This window comes from Rutidosis leptorrhynchoides, chromosome 7 (genome assembly GCF_046630445.1).
Source record: "Rutidosis leptorrhynchoides isolate AG116_Rl617_1_P2 chromosome 7, CSIRO_AGI_Rlap_v1, whole genome shotgun sequence".
Classification (NCBI taxonomy): domain Eukaryota; kingdom Viridiplantae; phylum Streptophyta; class Magnoliopsida; order Asterales; family Asteraceae; genus Rutidosis; species Rutidosis leptorrhynchoides.
The window spans coordinates 369,998,316-370,013,280 of record NC_092339.1 but is presented as its reverse complement, the minus strand read 5'-3'; positions in this window follow the sequence as shown (position 1 = coordinate 370,013,280).

The following is a 14,965-nucleotide window of genomic DNA, read 5'->3' as shown; positions in this document are numbered from 1 at the left end:
AACACCAAATTGGAATCTACCATTTGAACTAATGTGCGATGCAAGTGATTTTGCAATGGGAGCCGTTTTAGGACAAAGGATTGAAAAATGATTTCAACCTATATATTATGCTAGTAAGATATTACAAGGAGCACAAACGAACTATACAACTACTGAAAAAGAACTCCTTGCTATTGTCTTTGCTTTTGACAAATTTCGATCATATCTCGTTCTAGCAAAAACGGTGGTCTATACCGACCATTCTGCTCTTAGATACCTATTTTCAAAACAAGATGCTAAACCAAGATTAATCCGTTGGATCTTACTCTTACAAGAGTTTGATATTGAAATCCGAGATAAAAGAGGAGCAGAAAATCTCGCCGCTGATCATCTTTCTCGTCTTGAAAATCCCGAATTAGAAGTTCTAAATGAATCAGCCATACAAGACAACTTTCCTGATGAATATCTATTGAAGATAGATTATAAAGAAATCCCATGGTTTGCAGACTATGCAAATTATTTAGTATGTGGATTCCTTGAAAAAGGATTATCGTACCAAAAACGAAAGAAATTCTTCAGTGATATAAAACACTATTTCTGGGAAGATCCACATCTGTTTAAAAGTTGTCCCGATGGAATAATACGCCGATGTGTATTTGGAGATGAAGCTAGTAAAATTTTAAACCATTGTCACACAGGACCAACAGGAGGGCATTATGGGCCTCAACTAACAGCAAGAAAAGTTTATGAAGCTGGATTCTATTGGCCTACAATTTACAAAGACGCACACCTTCTTTGCAAATCCTGTGATGCATGTCAAAGGGCCGGAAAAATAAGTCAACGTGATGAAATGCCACAAAATGTCATCCAAGTATGTGAAGTATTTGACATTTGGGGTATTGACTTTATGGGTCCATTTCCAAAATCTCATAATAATCTATATATACTCGTAGCCATTGATTATGTATCTAAATGGGCGGAAGCACAAGCTCTCCCAACTAACGATGCACGAGTTTTAGTCAACTTTTTAAAACGTCTTTTTGCAAGGTTTGGAACACCGAAAGCTTTAATAAGTGATCGGGGTACTCATTTCTGTAATAATCAACTTGAGAAAGTTCTTAAAAGATATGGAGTAACTCATAAAATCTCCACCGCATATCATCCACAAACAAGTGGACAAGTTGAAAATACCAACTGAGCTTTAAAACGTATTCTAGAGAAAACCGTAGGATCAAATCCGAAGGAATGGTCCATTAAATTGGAGGATGCACTCTGGGCTTTTAGAACAGCCTACAAAACTCCAATTGGAACCACACCTTTTAGACTTGTTTATGGAAAAGCATGTCATCTTCCAGTAGAAATTGAACACAAAGCATTTTGGGCTTTGAAAACATGTAATCTTGATTTACATGAAGCCGGACGTCTACGATTAAGTCAACTAAATGAATTAGAAGAATTAAGACATGAAGCATACGAAAATTCGTTAATCTATAAAGAAAGAACGAAGAAATGGCATGATAAAAGAATCAGAAGTTCAAAAGAATTTAAAGAAGGAGACAGAGTTCTTCTTTTCAATTCACGATTCAAGCTATTTCCTGGAAAATTGAAATCAAGATGGTCTGGGCCATTCATAGTCAAAAGAGTTTTCCCATACTGAACGATAGAATTGATAAATTCAAATGGGATTGAATTTAAAGTTAATGGTCACAGAGTTAAACATTACATACATGGTCCGATGGAAGTCGACAACGAAGTTAATCACAATTTCGACACCACAGCTAACTAAGTGTGGGGAGAATCAAGTCTTTAAAGGATAATATGTATTTCTGTTAGAGTTAGATTGTCTGTTTTCGTATAGTTCTCGAAAATGGAACCCGAATGGTCTTTCTCTAGCAGACCCTAAAGAACTAGTCTTCTCCCCCCATTCTGAATTTTTATTTTTTTTAGGTTTTTACAAAATGAAGACTGCCTGTGAACTAAACCATGGTCTAATGCTACACGCTTTGATCACTAAACGTAATAATGACATACTACCGAGTGAAATAGTATCAGTAATCAGAGAAAGAATGGACGGAGTTAGAAAAGAATCCAGATGCGAAGATAATAAGTTACAATTTGGTAAAGGAAAATCAAAATCCGCAGCGAAAAGAAGAGCACGACACCTAGAAAGATGTCACAAATGCGGAAAATGGTCACATGGAGGTAAATGTTCAAATAATCAAACCTATTCAAATACCGAATTTGTTACTTTATGCAGAGACGGACCGTTCATATGTTTAGAAGAAAAGACACTGAATGCTCGAGGTTACGCCTATGTAGCCATGGAAAACCAATTAAACTGACTATCTTATGAATGGGATAGATCATATAACTAAGAAATCTATTTCACAGGTATGTCTGTACAGTTTTTATTTTTTTTATTTTTTTAACCTTTTGATAATAAACGCTAATTTGTTCGCTAAAAAGTATTAAATTGGTATTGAATAAAATTAGGTTTGGCGACCGAAATTATTGATATCATTCAAAAATTTATTACATCACTGCGAAATTTAACGTTTATTCTTAAGGTATAAATATCTTTAAACAATCAACCCAAAATATTTCAAAAATTCGTCATGAGTTAAATTAGGTCTTGGAACCGAAATTACTTTACCGAAAAGAGGGGCGCATATTTTTGATAATATTTGATTGATTAAAGTGGGATAAAAAGACAAAAAGATTTTTAATTTTATTTTTACCATATTTTTAAAATTAATATTTAAATCTTAAATTAATATTGTAAACTTTATAAAAACAATATATTTAAAATTGTAAATATTTGAAAAATTAATATAAGTTTGGTATGAATTTATAATATGAATTTTTAAATTAAGTTTGGTGTGAATTTTTAATTTTTAAAATATGAAATTTTAATTTTATGCATTTCAAATTTTAAGTTTGGTGTGAATTTTTAATTTTTAAATTTGAATTTTATATTTAAGTTGTGTGAATTTAAAAACAAAAATTTACTTTATCTCATTAAGTTAAGAATATGATTTTTAAAATTCGTCGTAAGTTGAAGACTAGGTCTTTGAACCGAAATTGCTTTACCCGAGGGAGGGACGAGAACTTTTATTATCATTATTTTTAATCTTATTGAATTAGAGTATGCCAAAAACATTGAAAAAACCCAAAAATCTTAGCTTTTAAAACAATCGCTACTAAAAGACAAATTTTAAAATTTTGTCGAGGGACGGACTAGGACATCGATCCGAAACGACCTCGTCCTAAATAATAAGGGAAACAAAATTTTAAAATTAATTACTTAATTGTTTTAATAAGTTAATGATTATAAAAAAAAATATATATATATATATATATATACCAAACTCCGCGAGTCGCGGAGTTTGGAGGGTAAATCCCCGCGACTCGCGGAGGGGCCGGATTACAGAAAAAAAAAATAAAAAGAGCTGCACGATCAGTTTCAGTCCCCAACCCAAAAACTCAAAAACTGCTGCGAAAATAGACCCGAAAAACCCGAAAAACACCCCCAAAAATCCCAATTTTTAACCGTTAATCACCAAATTTTTTGCTAAAATCATGTTGAGAAGGATGCTATCTAAGAATTACTCAAGAAAAACGGTAAATTTCTACACCTAAACACCATTTAATTCGAAATTTGATGTTCTTGAGCAATTTTTTCCCCAATTTGATTTTGATGCTTTTTAGTGTAATTAGACTAAAATTGTTTATGTATTATGCTTGTATAACCTAGATTGATGCTGTTTAACATGATTAGAAGCCTTAAACTTCAAATTTTGAGTAATCTAGGGTTTGTGTTCTTGAGCAAATTTGGGGCTTTTTGATATAAACAGGTTATGGCCGATTTTTGTCATGAATTGTTGCTAAATTAAGTAGTGTAACATGTTTAGGTAGTTAAATGATCCAAACTTTGAGCCTAAACATGATTTTGAGAATTAAAGTGGACTTTTTCAAGTCTAAAATTCATGAACTTGATTTTTGAAAGATAATGCCATTTGAGACTTGTTTAATTGCTAGTAATGATTATTTTGACATGTTATTTGAGTTGAATGCTTATGAACTTGGCGAACATTTTCGTATATGCTTATTTGAAAAAGTGTAGATTTGATGAAAATATGAAAATGAGCTTAAGTTTGATATAAATTGATAATGTCATTGTAATTATTTTGATTGATGATTTTGCTGACACTAATGCATATTTGGATGCACAAAATTTGTGTTTGATGTGTTTTGCAGAATGAAAGGGGTGAATCTTCATCCCAAGCCCGCAATGCTCCTGCTGAGAATTTGGAACAACAGGAGGTGGATAACTACTACAAGCAGGATGTACCTCATCCAGTCATGACTTTTTCCGATATGCACTTGGAAGAGTTGCACCCGAACCTGAGATTTGACAGACTTTGGATAGATTATCCAAAATATCAACGGGGTTTGCATACTCTTCATTCCAAGGTTGTTGAGGTACCGAGGGTCATAGAATGGGGACCCTTAGAAGCTGTAGAATTGGCCGGGCCAATTAGGGAATTACTTGTACAGAGGTATGGTAATTCTTCTTTTAATGACTGGATATGTTTATTCACCATACGTAGACCTGTATATAAAGTATGGTGTGAAGAATTGTTATGTAGTATAGATTTGAATGATCGGGTAGCTAGTTTAACCGATCGTTCTTTTATTAGATTTTTGTTAGGCGGTTCGATGCGCCACATGTCTTTACTGGACATGGCTCAGGCTTTACGTATATATACGCCTGAGGAGTTAGCGTCTGCCGATTGTAGAGGATTGATACTAAACGGTAGAAAGATAGATGAGAATTTTGATACACACGGTGTGTGGAGTCAAATGACAAGCCATCACCGTTTCAAAGGGGGAAATTACTCTTATTTGGATATAGATAGAGCCGAATTAAGAGTGATACATAGGTTTTTAGCTAATTCGATTACACAAAGGGGTAAAAACAAGGAAAAAGTAAATGAACAGGATTTGTTTTACCATATGTGTATTCGAGACCCACAAAGCGCTGTAAGTATACCATATTGTGTGGGTTATTATTTATCAGCTATGGTTCGGGGGATGCGACCACATAGCATAATAGGAGGTGGAATTTTTATTACTTTGATTGGTGAATATCTCGGTGTGGATATAAGTCGGGGGGGATTATTAGTAGAAGAACCAGAACCCTGCGATACTATAGGTTTAAATGTATACCATGGTGCGAAAGTTTTGAAGAGGCGAAATAACGCCGCAGTACGATACCATGGTAGACATCCACAGGTGGAGAGAAACCAACAGCAAGGTAATGTAGGAGGGGGGAATGAGATGCAAGAAATGCATAGGTTTATAGCTTCTCAGGAATACGAAAATGCTAGACAGAGAGCATTTGAAGATTGGCAAGTTCATCAGAACCAGATCATAGCTCATTGCCAACATATAGGTAGAAACTATATTCCTACACCGAAACCCGTCTTCCCTCCTTGGTCTATAGAGATGCAGCCACCGTATCCTACGTATGACCCTGCCGAAGCATTCTATAGCACTTATGGTTATGCCTGGAACCCCTATTGGTACCAATATCATCCTTAGTTTACTTATTATTATTTTTTTTTTTTTTTGTAATTTGTAATTATTGATACGTTTAATACTTTTGTTAATATTATAATCATTTTTATAATTATCTAACTTTTATTCTTAGATTTTAATAATTTTTGAATGTGGAGTAATATACCAAACTTCAAAAATATGTATATATGTTTGCAGTTTATCTTATGTACACAACAGGGTAAAACAACGCATTTTCAAAAACTGGCATTAAGTTCAGCAAAAGCAACTAATTTTGACGACAAGATGCAAAATATATGTGAAATAACAACAAGACGGAATGAACAAATGATGTACATCATTTATCATTCAGCAAACAAACGCCAATATATTTGGAAACTTTGATAAAAATTTAATCATTTTCACACAAATCACCCTCAATAATTTAAATTGTTACTGATTTCTTGCAAATGAGGGCATTGCAAGATCTTAAGTGTGGGAAGGGGTTAAATTCTTTCGGATTTTAAAATTTTTTACTTTATACACTTGGTTACCATTAAAAATACTAGTAAAGCAGTAGTTGTATTAGAATCTAGTGCTCTCTGATAAAAAAGAACATCCCTAGTCTTATATACTGACTACCCAATTCTAGTAAAAATTTTCAATTAAATGAATTCAAATCATGTTTATACATATTTATGAACGATAAAACTAGGTTTTAACACCGAAATTATTGTTATCTCAGAAAGAACATAAATTAAGAAACAAACTAAAATGTCAAAATTCATTTAAAATGGAATAGAGGACGATAAAAAGAAAAATAAAAAGCCAAGTGTGGGAAAATTTACCAAGTTATTTTAAACATATGTCACATATATCTGTAACAAATAACTGAAAATACTTTTGCTTTGGACTAAACTAAACTGTTTTACCCGATGAAAGAAAAGAAGAGATGGATCTACATGATGAATCAATTCCATCATTAAAAGGAAGTAAAGTCTTCCGAAAAAGAAACGCGCTTCTTGATTTAGGTCATGAAGTTGTCGTCCAGACCAGCTGTAGGTTGACGAAAAATCTAGAAAAGTCATCACTAAAATCAGCAGGAAATCCACGGACCTCAGCATTAAACAGGGTCGCCAAGTGGTCAGATATATCCTAACCATGAGAAGGATTTATCTCGTACAATGGGGGGGCACCATGCAAATTAGCTGGATAAGACTAATGAATCAGATCCCCAGAAAGGATAATCTCCTTAAAGATTAAAAATCAGCTTTTAAGACTGATATTACCCAATCCTAGAGATTGGCCTTAAAGATTGAGAATTACAAACTCATGGAATTCGATGATATCTAAACTCGAGCTTAAACGAGAAAATATTTTGATCAAAATTACAAACCGATTTGTTTTCTGAAAACCTTATTTTCAATGCGTTCATTACCATTGAACGTAAAATCCTAGGAATTCACCTGGAATTCATTAGGTCACCTGAACTAAATCGGGTGTCAACCGTAAGAACGGTGGTTGCATAGTGGTCAAAGACAGGACCTTGTGCCAGACCGAAAAAATTATAAGGGTGAGCTTTACTATTGCTCCTACCAAGGATAGTAATTGCGTCCGACACGTTATAGACCATAATTAAAAGCATGTCAGGGGACATTGCCTTAACAGTTGCTTGTTCAACGTTTTCCTTTACAACCGGACGGTAGTTTACCGAAAGGTAATATACGGGACAAGTAAACTGGACGTGTTGCTTTCCAAATACAAAGTTAGCAAGTGGGTGACACAAAACCGCAAGTTTTGAGCTAAAATTTTCAAATCTGAAACCCACCAAACCCACAAAAATATTTTGCAAACACCGGTAAAGGGTTATTCCGGAAAACTTATCTAGAGTAAAAACTAGATTTCAAAAGATCAAATGTTTTCATAAAGATCCAATTTCCTTAATGGATCTAAATTTTTATAGTCATGTGGGACTGTAAACCATATCGTTACTACCATTGTTTATACCGCCGTATAGAAATCACTGATGTACAAAGTGTGAAGAATAAAGAAGTGATTCTAGTATTTCAAGACGATATTGCTTGAGGACAAGCAACGCTCAAGTGTGGGAATATTTGATAATGCTAAAAACGAACATATATTTCATAGCATTATTCCTCAAGAAAGACAAGCTTTTAGTTGCAATTGTTCTATTTACAAGAGATATTCGTTTAAATAATAAAAGGTGAAGACAAAAGACAGATTCGACGAATTGAAGACGCAAACGACCAAAAAGCTCAAAAGTACAAAAGACAATCAAAAAGGTTCCAATTATTGATAAGAAACGTCTCGAAATTACAAGAGTACAAGATTCAAAACGCAAAGTACAAAATATAAAATTGTACGCAAGGACGTTCGAAAATCCGGAACCGGGACCAGAGTCAACTCTTAACGCTCGACGCAACGGACTAAAAATTACAAGTTAACTATGTATATAAATATAATATAATATATAATTAATTATATTAATTATATATATATTATATTTATAAATAAAAAACCGTCGGCAGAGAAAGACTCCAAGGACTGAGCTGTAATTTCATTCTCCGCGACTCGCGGAGTTTGAAGAGGATTTTGCCGCGAGTCGCGGAGCCCCAAATTTGAAAACTGCCTATAAAGCCAACCGAATTCTGATCAAAAACCATCATCTTTTTTCTCCTCATTCATACGATATATATATATATATAATTTATATTTTAATTTTAATTTTAATTATAATTCTAATAATAAGGGTATGTTAGCGAATATTGTAAGGGTGTAAGTCGAAATTCTGTCCGTGTAACGCTACGCTATTTTTAATCATTGTAAGTTATGTTCAACCTTTTTACATTAATGTCTCGTAGCTAAGTTATTATTATGCTTATTTAAAACGAAGTAATCATGATGTTGGGCTAATTACTAAAATTGGGTAATTGGGCTTTGTACCATAATTGGGGTTTGGACAAAAGAACGACACTTGTGGAAATTAGACTATGGGCTATTAATGGGCTTTATATTTGTTTAACTAAATGAAAGTTTGTTAATGTTAATATAAAGATTTACAATTGGGCGTCCCTATAAATTACCATATACACTCAATCGGACACGATGGGCGGGGTATTTATATGTACGAATAATCGTTCATTTAACCGGACACGGGAATGGATTAATAGCCACTAGAATAATTAAAACAGGGGTGAAATTACATTCAAGGGTAATTGGTGTAATTGTTAACAAAGTAGTAAAACCTTGGTTTACACGCAGTCGATAACCTGGTGTATTCATTAAACAAAGTATTAAAACCTTGTTACAATTCGAATCCCCAATTAGTTGGAATATTTAACTTCGGGTATAAGAATAATTTGATGAGGACACTCGCACTTTATATTTATGACTGATGGACTGTTATGGACAAAAACCAGACGGACATATTAAATAATCCAGGACAAAGGACAATTAACCCATGGGCATAAAACTAAAATCAACACGTCAAACATCATGATTACGGAAGTTTAAATAAGCATAATTCTTTTATTTCATATTTAATTTCCTTTATTTTATATTTAATTGCACTTCTAATTATCGCACTTTTATTTATTGTTATTTAATCGCACTTTTAATTATCGTACTTTTTAATTATCGCAATTTTATTTTATCGCACTTTTATTATTCACAATTTCATTATCGTTATTTACTTTACGCTTTAATTTAAGTCTTGTATTTATTTTATATTTTACATTAGGTTTTAACTGCGACTAAAGTCTTAAAATCGACAAACCGGTCATTAAACGGTAAAAACCCCCTTTATAATAATAATATTACTTATATATATATTTGTATTTTTATAAAAGTAAACTAATATAGCGTTGAACTTTGTTTAAAGATTTCCCTGTGGAACGAACCGGACTTACTAAAAACTACACTACTTTACGATTAGGTACACTGCCTATAAGTGTTGTAGCAATCTTTAAGTATATCCATTCTATAAATAAATAAATATCTTGTGTAAAATTGTATCGTATTTAATAGTTTTTCCTAGTAAAATATAAACTATTTTGTATACACCTCGCTTTGAAGACAAAATATATGTTCCTTTTTGCCGGGGATTAGTTGTATACACCTCGCTTTAATTTACCAATATCATCCTTAGTTTACTTATTATTATTTTTTTTATTTTGTAATTTGTAATTATTGATACATTTAATATTTTTGTTAATATTGTAATCATTTTTATAATTATCTAACTTTTATTCTTAGATTTTAATAATTTTTGAATGTGGGGTAATATACCAAACTTCAAAAATATGTATATATGTTTGCAGTTTATCTTATGTACACAACAGGGTAAAACAACGCATTTTCAAAGACTGGCATTAAGTTCAGCAAAAGCAACTAATTTTGACGACAAGATGCAAAATATATGTGAAATAACAACAAGACGGAATGAACAAATGATGTACACCATTTATCATTCAGCAAACAAATACCAATATATTTGGAAACTTTGGTAAAAATTTAATCATTTTCACACAAATCACCCTCAATAATTTAAATTGTTACTGATTTCTTGCAAATGAGGGCATTGCAAGATCTTAAGTGTGGGAAGGGGTTAAATTCTTTCGGATTTTAAAATTTTTTACTTTATACACTTGGTTACCATTAAAAATACTAGTAAAGCAGTAGTTGTATTAGAATCTAGTGCTCTCTGATAAAAAAGAACAGCCCTAGTCTTATATACTGACTACCCAATTCTAGTAAAATTTTTCAATTAAATGAATTCAAATCATGTTTATACATATTTATGAACGATAAAACTAGGTTTTAACACCGAAATTATTGTTACCTCGGAAAGGACATAAATTAAGAAACAAACTAAAATGTTAAAATTCATTTAAAATGGAATAGAGGACGATAAAAAGGAAAATAAAAGCCAAGTGTGGGAAAATTTACCAAGTTATCTTAAACATATGTCACATATATCTGTAACAAATAACTGAAAATACTTTTGCTTTGGACTAAACTAAACTGTTTTACCCGATGAAAGAAAAGAAGAGATGGATCTACACGATGAATCAATTCCATCACTAAAAGGAAGTAAAGTCTTCCGAAAAAGACACGCGCTTCTTGATTTAGGTCATGAAGTTGTCGTTCAGACCAGCTGTAGGTTGACGAAAAATCTAGAAAAGTCATCACTAAAATCAGCAGGAAATCCACGGACCTCAGCATTAAACAGGGTCGCCAAGTGGTCAGATTTATCCTAACCATGAGAAGGATTTATCTCGTACAATGGGGGGGCACCATGCAAATTAGCTGGATAAGACTAATGAATCAGATCCCCAGAAAGGATAATCTCCTTAAAGATTAAAAATCAGCTTTTAAAACTGATATTACTCAATCCTAGAGATTGACCTTAAAGATTGAGAATTACAAACTCATGGAATTCGATGATATCTAAACTCGAGCTTAAACGAGAAAATATTTTGATCAAAATTACAAACCGATTTGTTTTCTAAAAACCCTATTTTCAATGCGTTCATTACCATTGAACGTAAAATCCTAGGAATTCACCTGGAATTCATTAGGTCACCTGAACTAAATCGGGTGTCAACCGTAAGAACGGTGGTTGCATAGTGGTCAAAGACAGGACCTTGTGCCAGACCGAAAAATTATAAGGGTGAGCTTTACTATTGCTCCTACCAAGGATAGTAATTGCGTCCGACACGTTATAGACCATAATCAAAAGCATGTCACGGGACATTGCCTTAACAGTTGCTTGTTCAACGCTTTCCTTTACAACCGGACGGTAGTTTACCGAAAGGTAATATACGGGACAAGTAAACTGGACGTGTTGCTTTCCAAATACAAGGTTAGCAAGTGGGTGACACAAAACCGCAAGTTTTGAGCTAAAATTTTCAAATCTGAAACCCACCAAACCCACAAAAATATTTTGCAAACACCGGTAAAGGGTTATTCCGGAAAACTTATCTAGGGTAAAAACTAGATTTCAAAAGATCAAATGTTTTCATAAAGATCCAATTTCCTTAATGGATCTAAATTTTTATAGTCATGTGGGACTGTAAACCATATCGTTACTACCATTGTTTATACCGCCGTATAGAAATCACTGATGTACAAAGTGTGAAGAATAAAGAAGTGATTCTAGTATTTCAAGACGATATTGCTTGAGGACAAGCAATGCTCAAGTGTGGGAATATTTGATAATGCTAAAAACGAACATATATTTCATAGCATTATTCCTCAAGAAAGACAAGCTTTTAGTTGCAATTGTTCTATTTACAAGTGATATTCGTTTAAATAATAAAAGGTGAAGACAAAAGACAGATTCGACGAATTGAAGACGCAAACGACCAAAAAGCTCAAAAGTACAAAAGACAATCAAAAAGGTTCCAATTATTGATAAGAAACGTCTCGAAATTACAAGAGTACAAGATTCAAAACGCAAAGTACAAAATATAAAATTGTACACAAGGACGTTCGAAAATCCGGAACCGGGACCAGAGTCAACTCTTAACGCTCGACGCAACGGACTAAAAATTACAAGTTAACTATGTATATAAATATAATATAATATATAATTAATTATATTAATTATATATATATTATATATATAATAAAAACCGTCGGCAGAGAAAGACTCCAAGATGTGAGCTGGAATTTCAAACTCCGCGACTCGCGGAGTTTGAAGGCAAAATTCACCGCGAGTCGCGGAGCCCCAAAAATCAAAAATCCCTATAAAGCAAACCGAATTCTGATCAAAATTTCATATTCTATTTTTCTTTTTTCTCCTCATTCATACGATATATATATATATATAATTTATATTTTAATTTTAATTTTAATTATAATTCTAATAATAAGGGTATGTTAGCGAATATTGTAAGGGTGTAAGTCGAAATTCTGTCCATGTAACGCTACGCTATTTTTAATCATTGTAAGTTATGTTCAACCTTTTTACATTAATGTCTCGTAGCTAAGTTATTATTATGCTTATTTAAAACGAAGTAATCATGATGTTGGGCTAATTACTAAAATTGGGTAATTGGGCTTTGTACCATAATTGGGGTTTGGACAAAAGAACGACACTTGTGGAAATTAGACTATGGGCTATTAATGGGCTTTATATTTGTTTAACTAAATGAAAGTTTGTTAATGTTAATATAAAGATTTACAATTGGGCGTCCCTATAAATTACCATATACACTCAATCGGACACGATGGGCGGGGTATTTATATGTACGAATAATCGTTCATTTAACCGGACACGGGAATGGATTAATAGCCACTAGAATAATTAAAACAGGGGTGAAATTACATTCAAGGGTAATTGGTGTAATTGTTAACAAAGTAGTAAAACCTTGGTTTACACGCAGTCGATAACCTGGTGTATTCATTAAACAAAGTATTAAAACCTTGTTACAATTCGAATCCCCAATTAGTTGGAATATTTAACTTCGGGTATAAGAATAATTTGATGAGGACACTCGCACTTTATATTTATGACTGATGGACTGTTATGGACAAAAACCAGACGGACATATTAAATAATCCAGGACAAAGGACAATTAACCCATGGGCATAAAACTAAAATCAACACGTCAAACATCATGATTACGGAAGTTTAAATAAGCATAATTCTTTTATTTCATATTTAATTTCCTTTATTTTATATTTAATTGCACTTCTAATTATCGCACTTTTATTTATTGTTGTTTAATCGCACTTTTAATTATCGTACTTTTTAATTATCGCAAGTTTATCGCACTTTTATTATTCGCAATTTTCATTATCGTTATTTACTTTAAGTTTTAATTTAAGTCTTTTAATTATTTAATATTTTACATTAGGTTTTAACTGCGACTAAAGTTTTAAAATCGACAAACCGGTCATTAAACGGTAAAAACCCCCCTTTATAATAATAATATTACTTATATATATGTTTGTATTTTTATAAAAGTAAACTAATATAGCGTTGAACTTTGTTTAAAGATTTCCCTGTGGAACGAACCGGACTTACTAAAAACTACACTACTGTACGATTAGGTACACTGCCTATAAGTGTTGTAGCAAGGTTTAAGTATATCCATTCTATAAATAAATAAATATCTTGTGTAAAATTGTACCGTATTTAATAGTTTTTCCTGCTAAAATTAATAACTATTTTATATACACCTCGCTTAACATCACACACATATATATATATATATATATATATATATATATATATATATATATATATATATATATATATATATATATACATTATATATGTATATATATATATATATGTGTGTGTGTGTGTGTGTGTGTTTGTGTGTGTATACATATACATATATTTCATGCGAAAATTTTAAAAAGACATTCATAGAAATAACATTCATAAAAATATTAAACATTTGATTACAACAACAAGCGTTTTTTTTTTATAAATGACAAGAATTACACATCAATAATCATCATCATCGCTAGAGTAAGCTTCATTTAGAGGAATTTGGGGATTTAGCTCATCCTCAGCCACCACATCATCATCACAAATGTCATCATCATCACAAATGTCATCATCATCATCATCATTATCATCAACTTCATCATCATCATTAACTTCATGTGTTGGTGGATTAACTTCATGTGTTGGTGGATTAAACTGAATTGGTATTGATTCTCCGGGTACACTCATACTTGTATAAGTCATATTATCTAAATCATATTATCTAAGATCGGATGAATTGGTTTCGTGTACAACATCCCGTATGGTGTCTTCGATAATTGTAGTGACCCGAACTTTTCCATGTTTATATATATTAATTGAGATTGATATTTACATGATTAAATGTTTCCAACATGTTAAGCAATCAAACTTGTTAAGACTTGATTAATTGAAATAGGTTTCAAATAGACAATTGACCACCCAAGTTGACCGGTGATTCACGAACGTTAAAACTTGTAAAAAACTATATGATGACATATATATGGTTATATATATAGTTAACATGATATTATGATAAGTAAACATATCATTAATTATATTAACAATGAACTACATATGTAAAAACAAGACTACTAACTTAATGATTTTGAAACGAGACATATATGTAACGTTTATCGTTGTAACGACATTTAATGTATATATATCATATTAAGAGATATTCGTACATCATAATATCATGATAATATAATAATTTAAAATCTCTTTTGTTATTATAAACATTGGGTTAACAACATTTAACAAGATCGTTAACCTAAAGGTTTCAAAACAACACTTACATGTAACGACTAACGATGACTTAACGACTCAGTTAAAATGTATATACATGTAGTGTTTTAATATGTATTTATACACTTTTGAAAGACTTCAATACACTTATCAAAATACTTCTACTTAACAAAAATG